The sequence below is a fragment of the Pinus tabuliformis genome, chromosome 1_2, assembly GCF_031772625.1.
Source record: "Pinus tabuliformis cultivar Carrire ecotype Pingquan chromosome 1_2, CPIR1, whole genome shotgun sequence".
NCBI classification, from domain to species: domain Eukaryota; kingdom Viridiplantae; phylum Streptophyta; class Pinopsida; order Pinales; family Pinaceae; genus Pinus; species Pinus tabuliformis.
In genome coordinates this window covers 117,098,099-117,124,003 of record NC_142298.1, presented here as the reverse complement: position 1 = coordinate 117,124,003, position 25,905 = coordinate 117,098,099, and positions in this window count along the sequence as shown.

Genomic DNA, 25,905 nt, shown 5'->3' with positions numbered 1-25,905 from the left:
GCTACTAAAGAGCTATTGTGTTTAGTGCAAATGTTATTTGTAATGTTTTGCATGGTCAAAACCTATAGTGAGGAAAAGAACCAACATTGCATGTGTAAGGAGGATATTAGATACACCAATAATTTGCAGCCCATGTCAATTATTGATGCCTTGCTACTCCAATGTCATAAGAATTCCTTTTTGCATAAATTTTCAATGAACATAGTAATTCTTTCACGGACTTTAGATTAGTGGATGCATTTTTGAACATAAGTATTTCTGAATTTCCACCACAATAAGGATTTTGATGTACCATATAAACAACACTCATTAGATAGAATATGTCAACATTTAATGGGTAATTTATATGAAATGAAAATACTAAACAATTAAACAAGCTACTTATGTGGTAGTTTTTTCACATAAAAGAACTCTATCAACATCATTCCAGAATGTAAATTAAGACCAAAGCCTTCGGCCGTAGTAAATTCCCCTAAAGAAATCTACTCTATCTCTAACTAGAGTAACTAATTCGGCCTTTGCTCAAGCACTGCAAGCACAAAATGAAGTTGAAAATTAAAAATGAGAAACCCTAACCTTATCCTCATTAAAATTATAGTGAAACACAAAGTATTCAATTTCTCATGTCCTTTATAACGAAGATTATGTGTGTTTCCCACTTTCTTGTCCTCTAAAATATTATCTTCAACTTTATTATAATAATCATTTTGAGTATCTAGGGTCTAAGTCGTATCACACACATACAATTGTGATTGACAGCAAGAAAATTATATGTAGTACAAACACTAACATGAAAAATTAAACCTGCAACTCATGTAGCAATTTCTTCATGTGAGAGAAATATAGGAGGTTATTTCCAAAAGGAAAATCAAGGACCAAAGCCTTTGGCCCTAGTAAATGTCCCTAGAGAATTCCAATAGTTTTTTAGTTGGAACAACTAACATATAGAACAAGTATGTTTGATCTCAATGCAATCCAGGTAAACACATACATGACAATGTGAGTGAAGGTTGCAGGTGAACCATGGAGGTTGATACTCATACCACTTATGCATAATAATGGATTCCAAGGTTGACGATGGCTTTGGTATACCTTAATATCTTCAACTTGCCACTCATATTGAAGAGCACATGAACAATAATGAAAATGTCTATATTCCATTGTCCACCCCTTTCTCTATGCAAATAATTCAACTCCATAAGATGCATGCAATTTTAGGGTTAATAATTGTTATTTTAATAAGAATTTAGTCAGTGTAGAATTAGTTATTTAATCAAGAAGTTAGTAATGATGAACAGTTGACTAAGGCACTCATAATGGGTAGGGAAAGGTGGTAGATAATTGTGAAGATTATGTCACTGATGTTTTAAAGGTTTGTACTATTCACACATGAATAATGAAATCAAAATGGCTAGGGTAGGGTAGGGTAGTTGAATAACGTGAAATCCCAGATTAGTGGCGTTGAGATACTGGAAAAGGAATGTCTTGACCTCATCATGTTACTTCTTTCTTTGTTTTTTTGTATACAAGGGAACTAACAAACTCCTTAGATATATGCAACAACATGCAAGCCACATATATCAGAAACGTAAAGTTCAGCCTAGGACCGAGACATACAAAGACCACATGAGCTAGAGCCGAGATCACAGACTCTAATGGGATGCCTATCTTTCCAACCTTACTATTATGGGCCATGTCTTTGGGGACTTTAACCTGGGTGAATGGGATGGAAAGGCACCGTCCTTACCTCTTGAGCTAAGAACCCATTGACCTAATATTTGGATGTGGAACTAGCAACGTCCTGAGATATATGCAACAACCTGCAAACCACATATATTAGAAAATCATAATTGCGCCTAGGACCGGGAGGTCTGAAGACCACTGGAACTAGAGTCAAAATCCTAGACTCCAATGGGACGCTTATCCTTCCAACCTTACTATGATGTGCCATGTCTTTGGGAACTTGAACCTAGATAAATGGAATAGAAAACCACCCTCCCTACCAAAAATAATTTTAGTGGTTGTGCATCCCTTCTCAATTAAAAAAGACTATATCGTATCTTTGAGAGTGATATTGTCGCTTCTTCTTTACATAGGCATAAATTATATCCTTTGTCGTATGCTATCATCCTTTATAATTTAATTGAATGCTTTAAATGTAGTTTATTTATCTTCTATTGAAAATAGATAGTATTGTGTCTTATGCCATATGTTTCCTTTGTTAGTTATGATCATCTCCTTAAGTTTTGAATTTGGATAATAAGATTGTAGCTTAAAAAGTAACATATTGAATGAAGAGTCATGTAAGGAAATGACCTTTTAATTGGTTTATTTGTTTTTCATTCTTGCATATCATTCTAATCACCTATGGATACCATAACTTGCGTAGTGTTAATACTTAGAAAATTGTGTGGTGTTAATACTTGGAAAAACCTTTGGTATTGGAGGAGACATGAATTTACAATTGAAATTTAAGTTTTCTTATCTCCCCACTCACTCAAATATGTGATACAATCTTCAAAATATTTAAAATCATAAGCTTATCAAGATAAATAAATTTCAGAAAATCTAATTTAAAAGACATGTCACATTATGATCCTTGAAAAATAAGCATGGCTACCATGCTTCTTATGTCTTAGTCTAGTTGGTAATTTGAATGCTTGCATTGGATGTCCAACAAGCTTATGGATTTGGTATTCGATAATTTTATATATTATAGTATGTTACACACTTTATCTTATGTTTCAGATATCAATAGATTAATATCATGTTCATATATTATGGGAAAGGCTTAGTATCATAAGTTAGAGTAAATTATTAGTTACCAAGCTATTGGACACTATTAATTGCAACATCAAATTCTCACATTAATTATATTTCAATGCATCAAAATTTGATCGACTCAATCAAGCATTGTAATCTTTAGATCTACTAATTATGGCGGTTACCAAATAAACTATTTTCTTTTACCCCTTTACACAAGTACTAGTAGTCACACTCTCACTGTTATTTAGTTTGTAAAAAAAAGTGAATATAGAAAATAAACAAAATGCAACGGGGTGTTTTGAAGGAGGGGAATGCTTTGTATAATGCATAATTGTGCATTATAAATATTAATTAGAATGTGATTTTATATTTATATGATAATAATACATCATCTTAATGGAATTTTGGGCCCATAACATTATAAAATATATATTAATTAGGTTTTGTTTAGGTTGTTTACCCTTTAAGATATTGATTAAGCGATAAGATTTAAGTTATATTTAGGCATCATAACTAAGTTCATGAAAAGGTGGTAAAATAAGGTGACTAATGAATCATACAGCATAATGTTTAGGTAAGTTGGACAATGAGGAAGTGTTTTCTGATACTTGAAGGTATAATTAGTTTATATTAATCTTAATTGTAGATTTATCATGCATTTAGAAAGATAAAATCTCTAGAGGTACAAATCTCTTTTAGAGTGCAAAACTTAAAGAGATGTTTGCACCTCAAGAGAATTGATCTCTCTAACCACTTATTGATTGAGGATTAAGATGGATCTAAGCTAATTGCACAAACACATACACCATGTATCAAGTCCATGTTGAGCATGGAAGGAATTTCATATCTCCTCCATTTGAGAAACACACAATAAAACGTTTTGGCGATAAATGTTTTCATGAGATGGTAAATTTTCCTTGTTTAAATTGCATTTTTGAATGCACAAATTAGTTCCATTACATGAAAACCCCCCTATGTAGTAGGATTGTGTCTATTGTAGAGGTTAAATTACAATTCCAACAAATGTTTATTGGATTTCGAACAAAATTAACTGAAAAATATACCTAGAAATGGGTTAAGACTTAGAATAGTTAAACATGAAATGTACTAACCATAACAATTTTTTATTTTCAATTTCTTTATGTAATATGTAAAAATTTGATATTGAAATATTTTACTCTACATGGGAATTGAAATATTTTATTTATGGTTCAATTTGTCTACATTAAAATTGTTTTTTTATTAATATATTTTTAAATATGTATTTCCATCATATTGGAAAATGGCTCTCTCTCTCTCTCTCTCTCTCTCTCTCTCTCTCTCTCTCTCTCTATATATATATATATATATATATATGATATGGATTGAATAATTATATATATATATTTTTATCCATCTTAATCCTTTTAGAGTGTAAAAAGTGGAGGAATTAGGTCACAAGACCAGTTTTACCAGCGAGACCCAGTTTGGAAAATTGGGGTTTGAAACCTTCCGAGAGAATTTTTAGGAATAAAACGACATTTTTGGGGGGTAAAAATTGTTTCTTTAATGTCACAATTTTTCTTCATATCTACACAGAAATACCTTTCTGATGGTGCAAGAATCAATCCAATTGTATTCCGTATTAAAAAAAATATGCCACTAAGAAGTTGAATTTCTTGTTTCACCACCATGATTTGAGAGGATGTCATGTCAAGCCCCATAACTCATGGAAAAAGGGATAACCATGTGATTATGATGAATAAGACCCTAGAAGAGTATATATTGTAACTCTGGTTAAGAGTTGAGGTAGTAAAAGCTAACCACTGGTAGGCTATCAGGTTGTGTTATCATCGGGCGACTAGGAGGAAAATGGGTTCCATTCTTTCAAGCGTATTTATTCCATATATGAGAAAAATAGCCGAGAGTGATAATAAATAGAACACACAGAGAGGATTTGTAGAATGCGATAGCCGATAGGTCACAAGCCATACTTATTTGCACTCACAACCATTTTCTATTCGGAGAAAGAGAGCAGAGCGACCTCACGTTCCAACTTGGCTTTCTTCCAAAACGGTTTCCTGGGTCATATCTTGTGGAAATTGTGGTTTGTGAGCTTTTATTTTGTTATTTTATATTTTTTGCATGATTTTAATTTTCATGCATTCATAATTAACAACAATATACATATCCATCAATATGAACAAAAAAAAAAACCATAATATTGTAGCTTTCAAATTTTTAAATATAGTTTTATCAGATCTGTTGTGACAAAATGTTGAGTGGAATTTCTACAAATGTTTACAGAATTAACATGTAACAAAAAAAGAAACAATAAGCCATAAAAGTTCAATTCCATAAATAAAAGACTAATGGACACTCGTAAACAAAACATTTTTTTAATTAGAGTGAAAAGTAAAAAGGGCATAACTACTTTAATGAAATCTCAACCATCTAGAATGACTACTACTAAATGTATTCCATGGATATTCCATGAAGGTTAAATCCCTACCATCCACCTAATAATTATTGTTCGTTAAATTAAAATTCTGTAACCCCTATTCCAAAATAGACGACCTATTGGCATAATTAGTTAACATTGATATTCAAAAGATTTTTTTGGTAAAGTAAGGTTCTTTATAATATTTTCATAAAGCTTTACATATAACATCTACATAAGATATTTTTTTACCACTAGGGAAGCCAAATAAATAACATAAGTTTAAAATTTTTAGATTACATATTACATAATCTATAAGTTTATCACTTCAAATGAAAATTAAACTACAAAAAGAATTACTACAAAAAATCATAATTGCAACATGCATGATGCTATATAAAATGAAAAACATAGTGAAACTGGATTTCCTAATCATGTTAAGTTGTAGAGGAGACCACCTAAGTTGTCGTATGTGTTTCATCAACATCGTTTCAAGAAGTAAATAATATATTAGTCACTTTCCTACTTAAAACATAATTTTTCTTGTTCATCCTATCCATTTTTTCATAAGTTCAACCATGTAGACTAAGATTTCCTAATGGGTGTCAACTCAATCATTGAGGACTCTCACCATGAGTGTTTTAAGCTACTAGTATAGGTTGATGGTATACATGTGGATGGGTTGTTGTTACCTAATAGAATTCCCAATTGTAGGCATCCAAATTCTAGTGTTTGTGTCAACTTGGTGATCAAGGATGTAACGTCATGCTCAAAGAACCTCCCTCTCAACTTTAGAGATGACATTGTGTACTTCATCTTGAATAATTTGCATGCAGTGATCCATACACCAATAGGTTTCTAAATGAGCATAGGTTTAAAAGGTAGGTTGTAATGTAGAGTATGGCTTAATAGCTAAGAGGGCTACCACATATTCCACCTTTGTGGCTAGATGCAACTCCACAGTTGACCATGAGGAAGAGAGAACAAGAAAGGAAACTATTGTAAATTGTAACTCGGACAGAAAAATTGAAGGTATAAACCCATAGAGGAACACCAAAAGGTATCATAGATGAAACCAACGAGGAAAGAACTCCCATGAGGGTAGGATTTTAAAATCGGAACCATTGATAAAACTAGAAATCCTAGGAGAAATGTGGAGGGGCCAAAAGTCATAGGATACCCATGGCCTTTTCTTAAGTTGGAGTTGAGTTACAAAGTCACTGATAAATTTAGGAAGAGTCCCAAAACGAAAAGAAAAATCATAGAAGGTAGTGAAAACTAAAACTCAAAAGCATGGAGGAGTAAGAAAATGAATACCAAAAGAAGACCTACAGATGAGGAGCGAAAAAGAAATGAAATAACTAGAAAAAAAAACATGAGGACTAAAGGATGAGTAGTGTACAATATAGTGAGTGCCAAACTAGGCTTGAACCAACAAATTTTCCAAATGAGTATTGTCAATAAACTAGAGAACAAGGGGATTACTTCTGTGAGAGCTAAATTGGGCTAATAGTTTTAGAATCTTAACCTCCCAAGGTTTCAAGTGGAGCAACACGAAGTAAGGGGACCAATACATCTAAAGAAGAATAATACAGATCCAGTAGGAAGATTTATATGACCCATAAATAATTTTAGTAATGTCCTACATGCAACACTCCTAAGGCCTTGATTTATTAACTTCACACTACCTTGAGCTATGACACTCTACCATCCTCATATCTATTATTATGAATAATCTCACAAGCAACCCTAAGGTGAAATTCAGGATGGATCATCCTTCCTATGATTCACATGCAAAAAACATCTTCATTATAATGCCCCTCACTTGGATTCCCATTTTTGAACATAACCAATATTGTATGGCAATGCATGCAATCCACTAGATGGGGGAAGTGTTTCTATCTTGACTGAAACCTTCCACTATTTGATTTAATTCCATGGAACACTGATCAATGATGTGGTGTTGATATTATGGATGGGCACCCACTATGGGGAAGATATTCAAATGTTTTCTTTAAGTACTACATTGTAATATTTGTAAAAAATAAGAGAATTATACATCATCCTTACACTAGAAAGTGAAAATATACGAATATTTTTACTTTTTATTAGTTTAACTCGCTATATAGAGTTAATATAAAATTATATTTATTTATATGGACATCCTAATATTTTATTTATGACTAAGAGTGATATATATATATATATATATATATATATATATATATATATATATATATATATATATATATATATATATATGTCAAATCTATGTCAACTCTATGTTAAGCACAAAAGGAGTTACATATTTTCTTCATACTTGGTTGTAGTATCAAGAAACGCAGCATCTGATAGATTATTGATATTTTATAATGCTTCTAATTAAATGTAATCAAATGTGTATATTTGTTTTTGTTATTGACGTTTTATATGTTTACCAAATATCTATATTTATTATTTTTTTTCATTATACTCAACAATTTTTTTGTGGCTATAAGAAAGACAATTGTTAGGTATAGAACTATTGTCATAAACCTTTTCTCTTGCAAATTTATTGTGCGAGCCCAACCCAACCTATTCACATAGAATGTGACCTATTCTCATAAGTCATCACTTATTTTGAATAAATCCAACACTAATTGAGGATATTTAATTTTGGTATTTCATTATATTCAACATTTATTTATTTAATGAATATATCTATCTATCTCTCTCTCTCTCTCTCTCTCTCTCTCTCTCTCTCTCTCTCTCTCTCTCTCTCTCTCTCTCTATATATATATATATATATATATATATCTGCAAGTAAAATTCATGATCCATATCATATGTTAAAATAATTTTATATAAAGATGTGTAATAGTTGAGATGAGATATTATTATTTTTTTACCTTTATTATTTAGGAGAGGTTTAATTTATAGTTTTGGTTTTAATGCAAATATGACATTTTGGATGTTTTAAAAAACTAGAAATATCTAGCATTTTCCTGAAATTGTGATTAAAGTTACAAAAAATCACCAAACTAATAGAATGTGAAGGGAATTTGACCATGATGCAAGTGCTATAGTCCCTCACGAGCCAAGGAATAATGTTGTTAGGGTCATTGTAATGCATATATTTATTTTTTGTTTTTGGTATGAGTAAATATAAATACTAGATATAATATAATAATAAAAATATGATTTTAAGATGATTAAATCACAATATTGTATGATGTTTACTATTAAAAATATTTTATGATTTTTTTTCCTAGAGAAAAACAATAATTTTATCCATTGGATGATAAATTTACATTATGTAGACACACCAACTATGCATACGCATTAGAATCGATATTAGTTGCATATTTCATTCATAAATAGAAGCCTTTCGACTTATGAAATAGTAAAAAAGAGGGAAAATGTTGTAAAAATAATGTAAAAGTGTGAGAGTTACTTATGTGGAGAATCACTAAGCTTCTCCCTTTTGTTTTTCTTCTCAATTTTTTTCCAACCACAAAGGTTGGGTTCAACAATTACCATTGCCATTTCTTTACCATCATTTACAGGGGCACTTCTTTATCTAAATATGAACTCTTAGAAGTGTGTGTTTGCTTTGTGTCACCCAGACCTTGAAGTTTATGTATTTCCCCAATCTGTTTCTCTTGTACTAGGATCATTACTAGTGCAATTTATTTCTCGGAGAGAATTTTAGTGACATGTTGATTCTCAACTACACTGCCCACTCGTGTGCCTTGTTTATTCTATCCATCCATGTTTGGAGGGTTCTTGATTGTTTCTTCTTCTTCTTCTTCTTCTAAAAGGTGAGAAACTGGAAACTGCCATCCCTTTGGCTTTTGGGACTGTCGCGTTTTCCTTTTTGTAACTTTCTTATCATGTGGACATGTGTTCTACAAATGTCCTATTTGAAAATAGATACGACACTTGAACGTAATTTTTTCAAAATCTAATGGCTGGTTCCATTGAAAAGTATTATGAGTCAGGTGAATGTGACTAGGTAGACCTTTACTAAGGTATACCTTTACATGGATTTTGGAAAAAGTGAAAATTCTTTTTTTAATTCATTCCAAATCCATCTTTATGAATTTTTCTAGTGTATTTAAAATGCCTTACAACACTTGGTGATGCCAAAAAGGAAAGGGTGAGATTGTGTAGTCTCACCCATATTGACATTTTTGAGACTACAATTGTGAAATCATAGAACTCTAGAAACCAGAGAGTTATGAAGAGACATACTCTACCCCAAAACCATGGCCCCTTGTTTAGAGTGAATTATAAATCTTTATGTGTATTTTACAATAAAAAGTCCATTAGCGCTTAAATAAATATCATATTTTGGGGTCTAGAGGGCGAATACCCACTAATATAGGTTGGTCAATTTGGGCTAGAACCAATTGAATATGCAAAGAACAAATCTAGATTGAAGAACATTAAAAAGACAATTTAGCTATAACCTATTAACTACCATCGTTGGTTCTTGTTCCTTCTGTTCAACGATGTAAGGTCCTGGGATATTTTGGATTTGGTCAAATGAGCTGCATGTCTTCCCTTGCATTGTGTCCTTGAATGAGCCTAATTCACTATGGGTTTTGGATCAAATGGCTTCCATATATGATGTTGATCCACAAAGGGTTCTGGAACTCTAAGCTCCATCTATGTTGGGGTTTCTAAATCTTGTAGCTCCACCCCATAACCACATATTTAATATTAATGTAGAATCCCTGGCCACACCATAATCTACCAACTGGAGGGAATCCTAGAGCACTTTTCCTTCATATAACAAAAATTGTATCATTTATGGAATTCCCATGCCATTTTGAATGCTTTTCTTAAGGTATTTCACTAGAACCAAGCCCCATATCCATCAAAGATATGTGTTTCCATTAATCTTTTTGATGGAAATATGGTATTTTACTTCTTATATTTGTCTTTTATCTATATTTGGAGATAAAAGGTAGAGAGGATACCCATGGATGATCGGATCTGGAGGTAAGAAATGAGATTTGTCCAGATATGAGGATAAAAGGTGAAGAAAAAAATCAATGGATGGAAAATCCCCATTGTTAACCATATCTACTGAGGATTGCGCATCTGATGGGCACACAGCCTAGGAACAAACAACTTTATGCTAATAAACTTGATTCATGCATCATTCATGGATATTTCCACAACCATCAGTAATTCCTTGTGGAAGGGAAACATCTAAGATCCATTCTACTACTTAACTGTGTAGGTTTTAATCGCCTTACAATAAGAGGACCATGATTTCTCTAATGGTAAGGTCAGTAGCTATCTCCATCTATTTTTGTGCAGGGAGACTATCAACACATTCACACTTCATAGGTCACATTTGTCAACTGAAGAAAACTCTTTGATGGTGGCGATAATAGTTGAAGTCCTGTGGAAAAACCCCTAGTGCTTGCCATCGTCTCTCGTTCAAGTTACGTGAGAGATAGTCATGAGGAAGCTTATTTTTGGAGAAATAATGAAATGTTTTTCTTTTGAATATTAAATATTTATTATCCATTTTTTTTTTTAAGCGAGAATGAGAATTTTGTATTTATATGCAAGTTTGTATCTGGATCGCAGCAAATACATTAGGTGGTACGTCACTATATATTTAAAGAATTTTCCTAATTCTTCTTGTCTAACAAAATTACATTTTTTTCCAGAGGGACTCCAAATTTGACAACCAAAAAATGGTGTTTTGTAGCTATATAACTTACAAAACTAGCCCACCAAAACATAAAATTTACATGTCATACTATAATTGGTTAATAATGTAATCCTCTATAACTGTGTAACGGCAATTCATTTAGCTCTAAGGAATAAGAGAAGACTTGATTCAACCATTGATTTTTAAATTTCCCAATCTTAATTTACACCCTTCATTAGCACATATGTCTACATCTGTATTGAGATAATTGTGAACATGGAAATACATTATTGAAGAGAAACATTCTATTTCTTTCCTAATTCTTTTCATAAGACTCTCTATTGTTTTGTCCCTCAGAGAGGAGCTCTTCACCAAATGTTTGAATAAGAAGGTGGGAATCTCCCAAAAGAGAGAGAGAAGTTACCTATTTTTCTTTAGCTAACTAAATCCCTTGTTAGAGGGTGTAAGCTTCAACTTGCTTCTTTGTCATGCATCCTAAGCCCCATTAATACTCTATACATTTAACTTCATCAGTGCCATAGAGCACCCCTCCCCCTCTTGTCACCCCTAAATCCTGATCATCCACTTAATAATGATTAATAATTAAATTAAAATTCAAGAAGCTTTATTCTAGAATAGATGTGTCTATTGATGTAATTAGTTAACATATATATTCAAATATATATTTATAAAGTCCACATTGAAATATTTTTAAAACATAAAAGTTATGGATATCTTTTTCATACTTCAAAGTAGTCATATAAGATATTTTAAACTTTTAATTGATTTATCTCTATATAACATTAATATAAATTATGTTACTTAATATGGACATTCAAATCTTTTATCAATGTTAAAGAGTGACATATTTCATTAGTACTAATAAATACTTTTAAACACAACATATCAACTCTATGCTAAGCATATAAAGAATTATATATTTCTTGCATACTTGGTTGTAGCATCGACAATGAACTCAGAACATGAAAGAGACTATTGGTAATTTATGATGCTTCTAATTCACACACACTATTTTTATAATGTTTAATAAATATGTATATTTATATTTATTTTTAATTATAATTTATGTTTCTTTTATTTAGTGAATGTTTTATTTTATTTTATATATGAATTTTGAGTTGACTAAGAAAAAGATTACACATCTCCCTTATTCGTTTTTTTTACAAGAACGGTTATAGGATTTCATTAACTGGTTGACAAAGAGCCACAAATTCGGTTACAAAAAGAGAGGCAGATCTCTGCATGTCTTTCCAGCAAGATTAACATAGTACCTACGCTTATCAAGCTCCTCTTTTCATATTTTCTATAGTGGACTTTTGCTGCTGATTTCCCGAGCTTAAAAATACAAACATATTGTTCCAATAATATGCAGTAAAACATGGATCTTTAGGGAATTGGATCCCAAAAGATTTCATTATCTCTAAGAATAATTTCAGTAACTAACTTGACTGCCTTGTTTGCCTCAATGTCTGCTTCTTTGTTATTGGTTCTCAAAATATGAAAGTATTTCAATTTCAGGGGTTTTGCTATGCCTAAAAACCTTGTAACTATCCTTGTGAGCTGCAGGTCCGCTGGATTAGAATTGGTCACCACTGCTTTGATGATAACATGGGAGTCCCCAAAGACATTTGCCTCCTTGAGGCGCAACTCTTTGAGAAGTTTGATTCCTTGAAAAAAGGCCAGCACTTCAGCTTGTATGCTTGAGGAATGGCCTAATCCCTAGGAAAAGCCATGCGAAGATATTTCATCTGGTTTTATGATGAGCCCTCCAGCTCCAGAAATTCATGGATTTCCTTTGGCTGTCCCATCAAAGAAAAGAGAGGGAAGTGTTTGTTTGTACAACCAAGATTGAAAATCTTCTTCGTTTTTCCTGATTTGCCAGTGTTTAAGAGAAGTAGATGTGCTTTTCAATTTTTGAAATTTGAAATTTAGGGCAACTCCCAAATCAATATCCTACTGGCTTAAATTTGTATCATCTACTTTGTCTCCCAGCCACTCAACTAGCTGACATTTCACTGAATTGGCAACCATTCTGAAGTCCTGTTCCTTATTTCAGAATATGCTTCTATTCCTTTCCAACCAGACTTGCTAGCTGATGAATTTAAGCAGAGCACTCCAAGCTGCCCTGAGTATTTTATTTTTTGGATTTGGGCCTGGATATCTGGCCATCTAGCCCGCAAATAGGTCCGGAACAGAGGAAGGGAAGATGAAATTATAGTTCCATGAACCAAGAAGCTCCTGCCAGGTGAAAATTGTGAATTTGCACTCTAACATGAGGTGAAGGGTAGATTCCAAGCTTTCCTTGAAAAGCGAGCATCTTGAAGGTCCAGTGATACCCCTTTTCTGTAGTTTGTCATCAATTACAATATTTTGATGGCAAAGAAGCCAACAAAAGTGGTCGACTTTTGGAATTGAAGGGAGGTTCCAAATGCCTACCCATGGAGCTAGATTTGGAGGCACGTGAGGCCACTCCAGGCACTTAGTGTAGCCCTAAGTCACCATGTAACCTGCCAGATTCGAACCCCAACCTCTCAGGTCTTTTCTGCGTGCATGAATTGGAGCCAGCCCATGCATCATCGTGGTGAACATTACCAGTTCTGTTTGTAAGGCAGGTGGAACTGGGAGTTGTTTCCAGCCCGTCCAAACGGAACCATTCCAGTTCGAGAGGTCCCATAGCGTGCTGATGCTTGCCTCTGTCATCCATCGTTTCAGCTCTGTCATGGATACCGAGTCTGTCATTGGGGGTCTATTTAGAATTCTGTCATTCCACAGGTTAATACATTTCCCATTTCCTGGAATCCAAAAGGAATGTCTTCTTATCAGTGAGAAAATTTTTCAATTGATCATGATGAACGGAGTTCTGAATTGATTTTTGGGTTGATCCAGGCATCTAAGTCTCGATCCTCTAAAGTATTTCCTCCATAGTGCAAATTGGACCCAACTTGGATTTGGAGATATGATTTTCTAGATCAATTTGGCTCCCATGGTTACGTTTTGGACACTAAGGTCTTTGAAGTTCAGTCCTCCCTCCTAAATTGATCTGGTGACAGTTTCCAAGTTGACTAGGGGAATCCTCTTCTCGTTTTGTTTACCTGCTTTCCAGAAAATTTTTCTTATTAGCTCCTCCATATTTTTAATGGTACCCGTAGGCGCCAAGAGAATAGAGAAATTGAATATCAGAAGGCTGCTAAGTACTTCTTTAATGAGCACTAATTTTCCGGCAATATTGAGCTAAGAGGATCCCCAGGCCTGCATTTTTGCTTTGAATTTGTCTATCTGGGGATACCAATCTTTTCTCAAGGCCCTCTTGTGAAAGATGGGTAGCCTAAGATATTTAAAAGAGGACCAAGATGTTGAGGCTGCAAAACCTAGACATCTGGCAATGGAGCTTGCAGTTGAAGCAGGAATATTCCAACAGTAGATACGGCATTTGCCATTATTTAATACGTTGGCCAAAGCCTTACAATAGTTTTCCAGCACCTCTTTAAATTTAATTGTTGAATGAGGAGTTGCAGCCCCCAGAAGCAAGGTATCATCAACAAAGAGAGTGTGGTTGATGCTCTTTACCCTTCTTGCAATGCACAGGCTAGCGATGTCTTGATCTTGCTGCTTTTTTTCTAAGTAGAAGCTGAGGACAGAAGGCTATAGCACGAATAGGAAGGGTGAGAGGGGACATCCTTGCCTCAGCCCTCTAGAGGCTTTGAAAAACTCAGCAGCCCTACTGTTCACTAGGGGGGCAATCCAAGGTTTTGAAATATAGGCTCTAATCCACTTGATGAAATTTTGACCGAACCCCAGTTTGTGCAACACATCAAATAAAAAACTATGTCTAACATGGTCAAAAGCATTTTCTAGATCTAGTTTAATAACCATACCTTTTTCCTTTCGGTGAAGGCTGGAATGAATCGCCTCTTAAACCAGAATGAAGTTGTCCACAAGCTGCCTGCCATGAATAAATCCACCTTGGTTCTCTGGGATGATTTTGGGGAGAATTCTCTTCAACCTGTTAGCTATCACTTTGGTTATCACTTTGTACCCAATATTGCATAAGGAGATTGGGCGAAATCTGCTGAAAGAGTTTGCCCCTTTTTCTATAGGGATGAGGGCAAGAAAAGCTGAATTTGTGAAACCTCCATTTTTTTGATATTCTTGGGATTTTTGGATCATTTTGAAGAACTCCTTCTCAATAATCTGCCAATAGGTCTGGAGAAATCTAGGAGTAAATCTTTTCAGTCCCGGGGCTTTATCGAGGTCCATTGTAAAGAGGGCCTCCCTGTTTTCATTTTGGGTGATTTTGTCTTCAAGTGCCTTGTTCATTCTGGAAGTGATAAGGCTGGGGACAATGTCCAGCAGAATATCGTTTTGACCAGCCTCTATGTCTTCCCTATACAGCTTCTCAAAATGCTTTGAGGCTGCCTTTCTAATGCTGGAAAAGTCCTTCAGGGTGCAGTTATCTTCTTTTATCTCAGAGATGGAATTATGACCTTTCCTGGCTTGGGCTTGTTTATGGAAAAAGGAGGAGTTTATGTCGCCAGATTTGAGCCAAAGACTCCTGGACTTGAGCCTCTAGTATTCTTCTTCTCCCAGATAGGCCTTGTGGAACTTTTGCTGAAGCTAGGCCTCCTTTTCCAATTCATCTTTAGTAATTCAGCTGCTTCTAGATGGAGATGTTGATTTTCTAGAGCACTTTGAATTTTTTTCCTTTCAGCAGCAGGGTTGGGCAAGGTCTTAGCCCAATTTTTCAGCATGGTTTTTACCCTTCTAAGCTTTTCCTCCCAAACAAAAAAAGCAAAGCCCTCGACCAGATATTTCCAGCAGACTCTGACCTTTTCCATGAAGTCTGCCCCTTTGGTCCAGAGTGAGCTGAATCTGAAAGGTATAGACCCCAGATCCTTGGGGGTCAGCAGCTATAGACTAATGGGCTTGTGGTATGAAACACTGCTGTGAAGAATGCACATTCTAGCCTCTAATCCAAGAAGTAGGAAGGAACTTTGAACCAAAAATCTATCAAGTTTTGCCGCTATGTAACCCAGACCAACTATCTTATTTGACCATGTGAACTTACCAGTGATCATCTTAATGTCTATTAGATCCCAATCCTGCATGAGGTCTTCCACTAATTCTCTTACCGGATCCCTGACGATACTGCCTCCTCTTTTTTCTAACGAGACGAGGGTGAGGTTGAGATCTCTTGCTATGATTATATTTTCCAGATTTTCTAGATCTGCCAGGATTTTTATGGAGTCCCAACATGTTTGTTTCTCACCTGCATTGTTAGGAGCATATACATTGAACAGGAAAATAATTTCCTTAGATTCTAAATGCTACACTTTTAAAAAAATCCAATGAGTATTCAGGGACTCAGAGATTAGGGAGAACTTATTAGGATTCCAAAGTGACCCAAGTCCTCCCGAAGCACCACAGGAAAAGGTTGCATGCGCTCCATCTTTATTCCAAAAGTTTTTGCTTGTTTGGAGGAAAGCTGAATCCTCCAATTTAGTCTCCTGGATGAGAAGGATGTCCGGGGCTTCCAGTCTTATTAAACTGTTCATTGCTTCTTCCTTGGCTTTGGTGCCCATTCCCCTACAATTCCAAGAGACTATCTTCATCATTTATTTTTGCTGGAGTGGGCTCCTTTGGAACCCTGGGCTTGATTCCTCGTCGTCTTTGATGTTTTTTCCAGTAGTTTCTCGAGTGTTGGCTGACTGCCCTGAAGTTTTTCTTTATAGGTTTCTTGCTCTCGTTTTTCCTTTGTAGACTTGCATCCCCTTATGGATCTTCTAGGAGATGATTGCGACTCTCTTATTTCTCCTTCTTCCTCTGATTCCTCTCATTCTTGTGTTTCCTCCTCCTCTTCTGAAATCTTCCCCTTGGATCTTTCTATTACGCTTTTGGATGAGGGGGAGGCTTTAGACATAGTAACCTCCTTTGGAATTTCTGCCTCCTGAGAGATCATAATTGCCGATCCAAGGATCTCGAATTTATTTCCTTGGTTTGCCGTGGGGGGTTTCTGAGCCGGACCCGACTGTGGATCTTTGGCTTTCATGTTTGCATTCTTCTTGTGAAAGGTTTTGGAGTGCTTTTCCTGGTTCCATCCCTCATCCTTCCCTTTTCCTTCCACACCATTGGATGGGCAATCTCTGGAAAAATGTCCATAGACGTGGCGCTTTCAGCATTTAAACGACAACTGCTCATAATCCAGTTTCTGTATATGAGTCCAGGGGCCTACGATTATTTTGATGGTTTCTAGTAGTCTGATCTCCAAATCTACCTCCACGCAGATTCTGGCGCAGTTGTACTGATCTTTATTGGTCGCCTTGTTTATAAATTTGCTAAGGGTATTTCCTATGTGCTTCAGAGAGTCCCAATTCCAACAGTGTACTGGGAAGTTGGGGAGTCTCACCCACACCGGGACAGCTATAGGCACATCCGCCGCTGGATCAAAGTCTGGCTTCCATTTATTCAAATACAGGTCTTGGGGCCCCAAGAAGTAAGGGCCATTCCGAAAGATGAGATCTTTGTCCTCTTTTGTAGTGAACTCAAACAAAAAGTTCCTGGCAACCCAATTCTCTGTGGTTTTCAGGGACGGCCAGAGACCTGTAAACTGGCCAACAAGGGCACAATCTAGCAGGGATAGAGCTACTTGGATTGGTCCTTCTGGCGGAAGAGCGATCTCAGGGATATCCTCTAGCTTCTTCACAAACTTTGCAGCTTTCATTATCTTCTTCTTTAGCAATGAGGCCAGAAATCATTTGAACGCCTCAGCGGTAGAGGGTGGAGGAGGGGAGGGAGGCCCCTGTGGGGGAGTCGGCTCCTCCATGGAGAGTCAGCAGTCCCAGCCAGGCCGGTCGCAGCCTGCAGTAGGGCCCCCTCGCAGTCCCAGTCCCAGCCTACTCGCAGGATCAGAACACACAGAAAGCAGATGCGCTCGCAGGCTTCCGATCGCGTAGAATGCGGATCTCGCAAGTTCGAATGTTAAATTACACATCTCCCTTATTCTTAACTATAAACTATACTTTTAAATCTAATAAACTATATTTAAAATTAATAACTATATTTTTTATTACAATATCATATCTAATAACTTTTATAATACATTATGGTATAGATTATCTAGATATATATTTTAAATATTATATATATCCAAGTAAATTTCGAAAACTATATCATAAATTAAACAAATTTTACATAAAAATGTGTAAAAATTGAAATGAAATATAATATGAAAAATCAATATATTACAGTGTCAAAATATGCTTTTATTCTTTAAAAGAGGTGTAATTTATAGTTTTGGGTTTTAATGTGAAGATGACAATGTTGGATCTATCTCAATAAGGATAAGTTCAATGTAATGTATAATTTACATGTTTATCTTTGTTTCATATATGAATAAATATAAATATTTTTATAAAGAGATATATAATATAATAATAAAGTTATGGTTTTAAAATGAAATTGTGTGTATGTTTTTTTAATATAATATAAAATCGAAACTAATTCAAGTAGGCATAAATAATTAAAGGGTAATATATAATGTACATATAGTTATGGATAATAATGAGTATAAGGTATATTTTAATATAAATTAACTTAAATACATTATAAGTGATGTTATAATAGGAATATTATGTTTTTAGTTTCCTGTATTTTTGGGAACATAGGTTTGATACAGGGAAATCATTTGTAAAATTGACAATGTTAAATAAAATAAAATTGCTATAGTTTTATATCACTTTATGACAATTTAATATGTATATAATGGATTGGTTTAATTTGAGGACGTTGCCTCTTGAAAGGGGGAGAATGGTAAGAGATTTGACTAACTCAAATCAAATAGTTCCGATGTGAATATACTTCTTCTATATGCACTAATGTTGAGTCAAAGGTATAAATCTACATGCATATTGAGGCAATTAATGTGGTAAATTTATTATGGGATTATCAATATGTGTTTAAGTTGTATCAAGTTGTATCTTGCTTATTAGTGACATAGAGAATACATAAATAAATTTAAACGAGTTAAAATATTTGAGGATATAAACTATTTACTTTTTACCAATGAAATAGACTACGCGATTGATTGAGTCTTAGAAACAACATCTAACCTGAAGAGAAGCACCATCATTTGAAAAATGAGGGTGGTCGTGTGATATTAGATATAGCAATCTTGGAATGGATAAACAAAATATTTAACCCACGTAAGAACAATGAGTAATTAATTAAAGGATAGACAAGGTCAATAATTTAATTTTGATATTGATAATTCAAGGCATGTTAATAAAGCATTTTCCTAGGTAGCAAAAGACAACATGAATAGAGATTAAGCTTCAAGATGATGAGGATTATTTGATGTTTAACATTGTACTTCATAAGAGAGATATATGAAAACTTGAACATGTGAATAAGTTAGCTATACCTATCCTATAACTTATCAAATTATTATTAAGATAAGAGGAAATGACAATAAAAAATAATAGTTATTTGGCTAATCACATGGTATTCGTAGTGTTTATCTATCTTAGATCTTACCTGGGTATTAAATGATATTATTACATTAAGTGAGGTAGTTGGTTTTAATTGTTTAGATAGAATGTGGATTTTGTTTTCTTGACAAATAATGATAATGACGCCCACCATGTTTTGTTTCCCTACATGTAATATGTGTTCAGATATTTATCATATTTATAATGTTATGTTAACACAAGGTCCGATTTATTAAGTGAATGTAATGTTATGTTTTTGATATAGATATGTTGATGTTATAATATTATGATGGAATTTAATGATGAGATTGCATGCGGTAACTAAGCTGAGAGACTTATTCTAAAGCCCAGTGTGAGAGGATGTGTAAATTTTTCCCCATCCATTCATACCCTTTAAATAAAAATACAAAATCAAAATTATGTATTAAATAGAAAAATAATGTGGTCTATAATAAAAAAAATGAATACAAGTAAAAAATGTGTAAGATGTTTAAATCTTATACTTTTCAAAAATATATCAAGAGATTTAAATAAGCTATTTGGATATCTATGTTAACTACTTTATGTTAATATCAACTTTATATATGCCTATACATAAAAAAAAAATTGAAAAAAATTGTTAAAATAAAACATTTTAATGTTGTATATAAAAAAATATTCAATGTGTTTATGAATAAAATATTTTAATACAAATTAATATTGACATATACCTAAAAATATATTTATAGTAAAAAACCATTTTAATTTTCACGATAAAATGCCTCGATGTACATGTTATGTAAAATATTTTAATGCCAATTATATATATATTATATATCATTTAAAAAAATTATGTATATATCATGAAAAAGCTAATATTTTATGGTTAAAAGGTTTTTTTGTCCTATATACTCTATATTTATCATTAAAAAATACAATTTAAAGAATGAAAAATAACACATTGTATTTTGCACTCTAAAGAAGTTTTCACGTGAAGAAATTTGATCCCTCTTGGCTCATGGACTTAAGATGGATCTATGTTGGTTATATGTAGTTTTTATGATCATACATTGATGATGACATGAATGAGTATGTGATGACATACTATTTAGGATACTTTGATAACAATGATGTGATGTTCCTACAATGACTTGTGAGAGTTAGCCGATGGATTATTTTCTATGAAATAATCATATTGAAATTATGACTCATTCCTTGGTTCCATATTGAGGTGGTGATTAATAGGTGATCCTCCAATCATCGAGAGGGATGATCTATTCTATGATCTCATGGGAGTCCATATCATGAGGTAGAATACCTACAAGTAACATATTATGGGCAGGGAATGACTTAATCTACTATTTGTGTCAATATTTCTTTTGCATTATGTAGGCTTTAAACTTGTACAATTAATTTCTACAAAAAGATTCTTAATAAAACGAAAAATATGCAATGGAAAGAACACATGTTAACATAGATATTTTAACCTAGAAACCCAAACTAGGATAAACCATACAATTTTATCAGGATATTCATCTTTACAGTATTATATATATATATATATATATAACCACCAATCACTTAAACTTGACTAGAATGAAAATATAGTTCATCAACCAAAACAACAAAACCATGGGATAAACCTCCATGCACCACAAAACCAATAAAAGTGAAAATTGTGTGCTGAAAAACACTTAAAACAGATGCTAAAATTAATTTTTTTAATTTTTTTATGAGCACTCCATTGAACATGTACATAAGGGGGATTTCACCCCCTATGAATCCCATAAGTAGGGGGACTTCACCCCCTATGACCCCCTTAATAGGTGGAGTTTCCACCCCCCCTGACCCTCCAATTGTGCCCAATTCAACGTATAATGCACGTGGGTAGTTGTGCAAAGAATATAACGCATTCCCAATATTCACACTTGTTGTTTTATTTGTAGATGTAATAATACAAATCAACAATACAAGAAATAATTCCCATTGTTTCTGGACACCAAGAGAATTTCATAGTTCTCACAAATTTTGTTAGTGAATATGAAACATTTTTTCAAAGTGTCCACCTTCACTAGTAGCACCTTCATTTCTTCAATCATATCTCTCTCAAAGTGATACTAAAAAATAATATGCTTTGTCTTAGAATGATATGTTGGTTTCTTCACTAGGAAGATTGCACTTTGACTATTGTAACCCATCCTCATAGCTCATTGTATGAACCCAATAATTGAACACAATATCTATAGTCATATTAATTCCTTTCTTGCATTATTGGCTATGATATATTTATCTTCTATGGTTGGGAGTGACACTACAAATTGTCTCTTACTCATTCAACTGATTTCTCCACTAAAGAGGTTAAACACATTCCTACTTCTAGATATTTTGTGATCCAGATCTCCAAGAGAGTTTGCATCAACAAAGCCATGTATGTTTAACAATATTTTCAATCCTTATCTTCCTTGGTAGCACAATCCATAACTAGTAGTTCCACGCAAATACTTGAAAACCTTCTTTACTATTGTCCAATGTTCCTTCCCTCATTTTGAAATATAACTACTCAACAATCCCATTGCATGTGCAATGTCTTGTCTAATACAAACCATTGCATAAATAAAACTTCCAACTAAACCAATATATGGAATAGGGGATATGTCCTCTTTCTTTTTTTGTGTATTCAGAGACTATTCTACATATAACTTTACACTACAAGAATAGGGAATTTTATTGGTTTACATTCATCCTTATTAAACCTCTAGAATATGCCTCAACATATTTCCTTTTATTTAACTAGAGATTCCTATTCGCCCATCTCTTTTAATTTCCATGCCCATCTTCAAAATTTGTAGTGCCAATATATTTCATGTAAAAATTAAAGGACAAATGAGTTTTCACTTCCTCAATGATTTCCTTATCATTTCCATTAAATAGCATATCATCCACATAAAATAATAAATGAATATCACCAAATAATTTGAAACACACAGGGTGATCCACTTTTCTCCTTGTGAAACCAAATCCCAATATATAAGTATTAAATTTTTGATATCACATGCTTGGTGATTGCTTTAACGCATACATGGACTTTTAAATCATATGTACTAGCTCGTTATTTCCCTTCACAACAAATCCTTCTAGCTACTTCATTTACATTTCTTCTTCATATCCCCATTTATAAAAGTTGTCTTCATTTCCATCCATTCTACTTGAAAATCAAATGCAACAACAACAAATAAAATAAATCTAATAGAATTTAACTTGGAAATAGGATAAAGTATCTCACCAAAGTCAATTCACTCTACCTGGAAATATCCTTTTGTTACCAACCAAGATTTGTATTTCTCCCCTTTTTCTTATACATTCAAATTCTTATTAGAAACACATTGTCTACCAATGGGATTTATTCAAATCAACAAAACCAATGTATGCCAACCCACACTTTTGTATAACGATTCCATTTCTTCAGCTGTGTCTTTTTCCTAAAGTTTTCCATCCTCTAAATCCATTGCCTACCTAAGAGTTCTACTATCATCATCAATAATAAAAGAAAGTAAAAAATGAATGAAAAACAGGTGGAGTATACCTTTCTCACTTCCTTCTTTCTCAAACCAATCTCCTCAATTGGTTCTTATTCTTCTTATTCTATGGACTCTAATGCATCATCCATCAATTCAAACTTGATCTTCTATGGCTCTTTATCACTTGGTAGGACTTCCTATTCGACAAATTCTTTGATTTACCTAAATAATACATCTCTACTAGACATAATCTTCTTAGTTTCTATAGTCACATTATTATAAATTTTCATACCATATTTATATCCAGTAAAGATATACCTTTTCTCTTTCTTATATAGCTTACCCTTATTCTCCTTTAGAATGTGTACATAAGCATCATATCCAAATACCATGAGATTTTTAAGAGAAAGTTGCTTACCATCCCATACCTCATGCGGAGTCTTCTTATCCAATTTTGATGAGGATGATCTAGTTACCAAGTAACAAACATTACCCATTACCTTTTCCCATCATTCTTATCCTGAGCTAGCATCATTAAGCATCCTCATTTTCTCCATTAGTGTGTTACTCATCCTTTCGATAACTCCATTCTACTAATATGTGTATGGAGTAGTCTTATTCCCTACTATACTACACTTTTTAATTCTTTTGAATTTGTCAAAAAATTTATATTTCATCTCAAGGAAATAAATACATGTGTTCCTCGAGAAGAGATCTTTAAATGATACATAGTAAAATAATTTACCTAGTGATGGAATTGACATAGATCCAAACACATCAGTGTGCACCAATTATAATATTCTCTTTTCCCTTGTAGCGCTAGAACATAATCTTACCTTATTCTTATTTCCATATAAAAAAAAAAAATCATAGAAATTAAACTCTAAAGAGAAATTACACATACATTCTACCATACCATTATTGTTAATTCAACTATACCATAATTTCATTACATTTAAATCATCAATCTAGGATGGCAAGCTTTTGAAATTTATAGGACAATATATGTTAGGTATTTAGTTTTTTTTTTTTTTTTTTTTTAATTTATTAAAAAAAATCATTCATCTTAAATCCACAAATAAAATGTTGAGAAAAGTTCCACAAATTTCACAAGGTTCTTCATTAACAGATTACACATGGTTCTAGCCGTGTGATTCAACTGACGTAATCTATTAAAAAAAATCTTAATTATGAGAATGATCATCAGTTTATGATCGTTTATTTGAGACAAGTTACAAAATGTTTTACATTGAAAGATTACCTAAGGTTATCTCGTTGTGATTCAACGAAACAAAGTTCTTAGATACACAGACGATTAAACTTAGAAGCAAACAAAAAGGTGATGTGATCAATTTAATCTAAACACAAACTAATATAACTAGAAACTAATATAATTCACTTATAATCAAATCTACTCTATTGTGTGAGTAAATGAAATTGAGTTGACAATAAAAAGAAATGAAACCATGCGAATAAATGAAAGTAGTGTGCGTCCTCGTTACCAGGGTTCCTTCTTGGTTAGGTCACACGTTTCTAAAGTAAAATTAAATAATTTAGAACACTTGTAACTATAATTTCAAAGTGAATCACAAATAGTGCATCACATACATAAATAAAAGACCATAAAAATTTATAATAATTGCAAAGTGTTCCCATACATTTGACTTGTTTCCATCAAAGGAATCACAAGTATTTATAAATTTTAAAAACAATAACTGTTTGAGAGTTTTATTTCTCTACTTCGGGACAAAATAACTAAATTACAGATTGTATGGGATATAATAGATTAAGTTTTTGATATGAGAGATTCCTGATAAGAGCATGTATCTCTCCTATATATATTCCATAACTAATTTTTGTGGGATGTAACACATCGTGTTGCACTAACAAACTTATGCTCTATCACATTAATTTTCCGCTGCTTAATATTCTTTGATTGGGACGTTGATAGAAATTCCATGATGATGTGGATGTCTTCTAGCTGCATTGCATTAGTGGAAAACCATCTACTTTCTTTCTCCCACACGCCTCAATTTTTAGTTTTGGTGGACAATATCTAAAATATGATAACTTGCAAGTTGGCTAAAAAACGAAGAGCAACTACAAAACATGATAGTTTCCACAGTGAACTATTTTTTATAAAGAAACATACAAAACTATATAAAGATGGACATTATTACCTTGAAAGTCTTCACTTGTAATGTCTATAGCTTAGATATGGTTTTTATACACAAATGATAGCACTAGATTGTAAAATGATGGTTGCAATAGGATTTTTGGAGTAATGTAAAGATGGACATTATTACCTTGAAAGTCTTCACTTGTAATGTCTATAGCTTAGATATGGTTTTTATACACAAATGATAGCACTAGATTGTAAAATGATGGTTGCAATAGGATTTTTGGAGTAATGTAAGAAAAACTAAGGATAAAAACATGAAAACAGAGCATTTTTTAAACTTTAACATTCCCCCATAATGAGGATTTTTCATGTCCTTATGAACAAGAAAAATTGCAAAAGTTTGTAGCTCGTTCTGTGTGGTAATATGATCTAATTAGCTAGGATGAGGATATCCAAGTTACTACCTTGAGTTCCCTTCTTCTTCATATCTATAGACCATCTTGTCTTTCTCAAGAAGATTTTATCATTTAAACTTTTGATCTTGGAATGTATCCTCTTATTGACTTCCTTGAGTTTTAAATTCTTATTATCCCAATGTTGCATCCTCTTTAGTATCATCTGATTCTATGTCTTCAACACTTCATTCTCATTATTGATGTTTCTCTCTAAGACCTCCAATTCTTTGATTTCCTATCTCAAATTTTCTATTGTATATTTTTCTTCAAAAACATCAAATGGTGGATTGTATATAGGAGTTTACATTGAACTGTGAATAAGAGATGTTAGCTCACTAAAAATAAAGGGATAATTGAGGGATTGTTGTACATATTCTTGTTGGGATCCTTCTCGAGAAAATCAATATATTCATACACTTTTTGTTGTTAAATATCAATTCTTGAGTTGGTATCCCTCTATTGTGGTAATGTTGTAGATGTATAAGGAGT